General features: G+C 40.9%; 1 long non-coding RNA gene across 1 annotated transcript; it reads left to right on the top strand.

Annotated features, from left to right (window-relative positions):
* The first annotated feature begins 3,512 nt into the window (after positions 1–3,512).
* On the top strand, positions 3,513–5,089 carry LOC144315225 (uncharacterized). The gene is made up of 2 exons (XR_013380973.1): positions 3,513–3,636; positions 4,489–5,089. It is a non-coding gene; the product is annotated as an uncharacterized LOC144315225 (long non-coding RNA).

Here is a 5,089-nt window from a genome sequence, read left to right as displayed (position 1 = left end):
TGTGAACGCTTTTAGGCTATTACAGAAGGCTGGCTTTGGCACATTATGAATATCAATAGAGTTCCCATCACCATTCTCCTTACATAAAGGAGCGTTCATATAGTATTCACCGGCATGGTAGAGACAATAAGTCCGCTTCCCTCCTCGGCACCTTTCCTTTCCTTGTCAAGAGGAAATCAGCTCAGTGAGAAGCATGCAGCCTAACTTTAAGTAATTGCTTTGAAGCCTGGCCTCTTGAGCCAGCAGCCACTTTTTTCTGTCACATGTCCTTTGTGGGTTCTATCTTCTCTAAACATTCTTTCCATCTTGCAGCTATCTTTCTTGCTTATTCTCTGTGTTTTTTTTTTCCTATGAATTGATAGCAAGGCTAACTCATACAGGGGTTCTTGAAATGTCATGGTGACCCCCTTGCTCAGATACCAGGACACCAAGTCTTTTGCCTTCTACAGAAAGGTTGAATACCTTCCAGCTGGAGTTTATAAATGTCTTGAAGTCATAGAACCTTCTTATTTAAAAATAAAATTAAGCCTCCTTGCTTGAGCGGTAAAGTCTTAATGGCCTACATAAGGCAAATGGCAATAAAGCAAAACAAGTGCTGCTTTATAGCCAACCATTCATGTGAAAGAGGTGTGTAAAATAATGATAATAGTCATAACAACAAGTAGATATTAGGGAAAGAAGGCTGGAAATGGGGGCTGTAATAAAATTTATCTTCCCCATTATTGTGATTCTTTATGTCACTTCTACAAAACAAGAGTCTCAGGCATTTCCTTCCTGGGTCGAGGATACCTGCACTGACCTTGTGCCTCCTTTTCTGACTTGGTCCTTGAATATACAGAGCCACATGGTGAGGATGAGACTGTCATCAGAAGAAGTGAGAGGAAGAAGTGAGTCTCCTTGCCCTCTCTAGTGTGTATGCAATGCCAGGACACCCCACTGTAGTCAGATGCCATGACTCTGCTGAGGCCTGTAGGCCATTGTCCAAGTCTTAGTCATTGCAGAAAGGCCATCTCAGACAGAAACCTTGCTCAGAGGAGCCTTGCTTTCTAGAGAGAAGTCTAGAGGCATTTCAGTATGCTTTAGTGTGTTGGGGTTTATAGATGATTTTGGCCATATGGCAGTGGTTAGGAGGTAGGCAAGACCATATCCCTGTAATGGACCCCAATGGACCCACCCCAAAAAGTCCTTTGGCAGCAAGATCATCCAGTTTTACATTCACATCCCATTGGCTTTCCTCTTTTGTTATCCCTAGCCTTAGGAAAGTCTTATTTAAGTATTCCCCTGGTCTTAGCTATACTACAGAGTTGGCAGGACAGGATCCTGGCTCATCTTCGGCCAGAACATTAACTAGGAGCAGCTCTGTCCCCAGATGAGCAGTGGTAGCCCTAGTAATTAACAAAAGATTTCCCTCAGGCAGCATTTTCCAAAGTGGGTTGCATCTAATATGAGTTCTGTTTGGATATTAATAAAACTTATGGGCAAAAAGATGCCATGATCAACCAAGTTTGGGGAATGTTGGGTTAAACATCTTAAAGGAGTTGATTCTTAGCAAAACTCCTCAAGGCCTTCTTACTGATTTCCTGTGGCTGCTAGAACAAATTACTGTAAACTCGGTGGCTTGCCTCCTAGCACAGTTTGGGAGCCCAGAAATCTAAGTCAGTATCACTGGGCTGAACAAGCTCTAGGAGAGAACCGGTTCCTTGCCTCTTTCAGCTTCTGGTGGCTGTCCACATTTCTTCACTTGTGTCCATCACTCCAAACCTCAAAGACAGCATCTTCAAATCTCTCCCTGCTCCAACTTCATATCATCTCCTCCGGTGTGCGTGTGTATGTGTGTGTGTGTGTGTGTGTGTGTGTGTGTGTGAAACCTCCCCCTGCTTCCCTCTTATAAGGACACATGTGATTGCATTTAGAGGCCACCTAGTTAATCCAGGATAAACTCCTCTTGAGATCTTCAAGTTAATCACATCTTTTACCATAATAGGTAATATTCACAGGCTGCAAGGATAAGAGAGTGAATATATAAAAAAAAAGAGAGAGTGAATATATCTTTTTGTGGGATCACCATTTAACCCACTGTAGCCTTTAATACATTATGATCATTGTGCCTCCCTAGGATAAGTAAGAGTTGTGGAGTGTTTCTCAAACCTCAGTGACAAAGCAACCCTAATTTCAGGAAACTTTTGTAGGATTAGTGTTCTGAGGAACATGCTTTGGGAAATTTCATCAAGGGAAAATGAATCGTAGGAGAAAAAAACAAAGTCAAACAGTGCAGCTGCCCTTCTCCCTGTAGTTTTGGGTTTTATTTTACTAAGGAAGATGGCACTTTCCTCGCCTCAGGAGATAATATTATTACACAGATAAAGAATGAAAAAATATCAGCAATTTCATGGGGACATTTAAGCCACACTCCACAGATGATGTATCTCAAGGGAATAGTTAAAATAGCATTGTATTCAGAATTTCAAAACCTAGTTGTATTCCTGGCTCTCTTACATACAAGCTAAACGATGCTGAGGAAGTAATTAAACTTTTCTAAGCCTTCATTTTCTCATTTATAAAATAAGGATAATAACCACATTTACGTTGTTGTATCATGTGAATGCCATGTGTAAAAGCACTTTAGTAGATAAAAAAACTTAACACAATCTAAGGAATTACTTTTATTCTGTGAAAGTCAAATTTAGAAAAAAGAGAAAATGGTGGGAGTAGATTTCTACTGGTCTTCTCCAGAGCTCAAGTTGTTTTTGCTCAGTGAGAGAGCATAGCCACAGGACTGTTCTATTTCCAATAGTTGGCATTCAGTTCATACTCAGTAAATGTGTGATGAATGAATTCTCCTTGTCTAGATCACCTCTCCCTAGCATCTGTTCCCCAGAATCATGAGATTCCAGGGCTGGAAGGGCCCTTAAGATATCGTCTACAATAGTAGTTCCCAAATGCAGATCTAAGGACTAGCAAAGGCTGGCTACATGAGAATCAGATAGGAGCTCATTAAATGCAGTTGCCACACACCACCCTGGAGACTGATTCAGTAGATCTGAAGTGGCACCTGGGAATCTGTATTTTTAGCAAGTTCCAAGGATATGTGATGCAGCTGATATAATTGGGGTCCATTGATCTAGCCTTTCCCACTGTCTTTGTACAAAACCAGCCCTAAAGCATTACATGAAATGAACTATTTCTTTTTAAAGACTTCCATGGAAGTTTTTCAACTTCCTTCACTAGAGATGCTCTTTGTACTAAGTAGTCATGTGACACAACTCAGTACATCTTGGTACATTAATTCTCTCATTCATTCATCGATCTATTCAAACAAATATTTATTGTGCCCCTACTATGTGCTGTGTTAATTCATAATTTATTCCACTGCACTGCACTTCTTCTCAAGAGATCCCTTGTCACTGCAAATCCCATGATGTAAAGCCTCTCATTTCACCTTTTTGGCCTTGAATAAGTAGTGATATAGAAAGATTCACCTTTCTGCTTTACTATTTGCTTTTCTCTTTCCCAGGGATTATCTCTATAGTATGAAGGAAGCTTTTCTGCCCTTAACTGATGAGTCCTTGGATGCCCCAGAATCATGGATCATATAGTTGGGAGGAGCCTTTAGAGACCTAACTAGTCCTCAAAAATGTAAGTTGCATTATCCTTATTTCCCCCATTTACAAATAAACTGCATAAAAAGCAGGAACATTAAGTGTCTAACCCAGCATCAGAATCAGGAAACGTAGGGCTTAGATCTACTATCTCTCCCCTTTTATTTCTTAAAATAATGTTTATTCAGACTCTTTTATTCTAAAATAATGTATGTGAGAGCAATATTCTCCCATTTAAAAAATACTACCTTTCAAATATTCATCTGGCTGGTTTGAGAAATGGGCCTTTTCTTCTTCTGCTGGGCTCATAATTACTTATTGACATCTTCTGATATTCACTAGTGTACGCTTATAAATAAATATCACATGCCCCCAAACTGAGCCAGCCAACATCTATTAAATGGCGAATGAGTGAAATGTTGTTAGCTGCACTTTATTTTCCTAGGCTGCAGTGGGGCCTTGAGGTTTCTTTCCCAGTTTCTCTAGCCCTGGAGAGCAAAAGTGTCCCACCCCATCAAGCCCTGCTTCTCCTGTCTCTACTGTGTCTCTGTTCCAGGGATGCTCTATTCATTCGTCACCAGCAGTCTCTAATGTCAATGTGGGGCAGGTCTTCAGGCAGTCCCCAAAGCTGTCCTAAGATCTACTGGAGTAAGAGTGCAACAGCTGGGAGCCCCTCAATCCCCTTTCTTCCTATACTTGCCTCAAACTTCACAGGGTCCAGGATGCTGCTGCCCTCCTGTGGCAAGTCACATCCTGTGGGGGGTGGGGAAGATATAAGGCCAGGGGGACCCATTTTTCTGACCTGTGTGGCAAAAGATCAGGCTAATCACAGAATTTATATTTCTCATCTTAAAGTCCTACCACATCTTATTGAGTTCTTCTTTTTAAGGTTTTGAGGTAGAGGAGCTGCCTTCCTTTGTTCACATCTATCCAGAAGTCAATGGAAGGGATGTGGAGGCACCAGAGAAGACCTTAGGGACAACAGCTGGGCACTGAAGTCCTGGGATGGATCATGGAAAGAGGATTGTGATGGTCTTCACAGGGTTATGGGAAGCCTGAGATTGGCTGGATTTTCTGAGCCAAACAAAATTAGATGCCTGGTGATCTCAAGAAAAGAGCAAGATGCTCCATCTTTTTTGTTTGATGGTTTGTCTATGTGCCTAGCATGCAGAGGAGACTCTTGATTTGCTGAAGCTGGTGGTCTCTTTTTTCCCTTTTCCTTTCTTTCTTTTAAATACTTTTATATACAATTAAGATTATAAATTTTCACCCCATTTACTGGGAATGTGATCATTCGGAATAGCCCCTTATGCTGTTAGCAGTAAAATATGAAGTTCAGAGGATCTAAAGAAATTAACTGTTTGAAAGTCAACAAACAGTACTAATTCTGAAATTTATGAAATTCCTGCCTTTTTCTCTCCTCCCACTCTCTCACTTTATGTAGTTGGTCCAGATCACTTGAAAAGTAATAAAATTCTTTTGTGTACAAA

This window comes from Canis aureus, chromosome 6 (genome assembly GCF_053574225.1).
Source record: "Canis aureus isolate CA01 chromosome 6, VMU_Caureus_v.1.0, whole genome shotgun sequence".
NCBI lineage: Eukaryota > Metazoa > Chordata > Mammalia > Carnivora > Canidae > Canis > Canis aureus.
The sequence above is the reverse complement of the archived record's forward strand: the minus strand, read 5'-3'. Positions and strand labels throughout refer to the sequence as shown.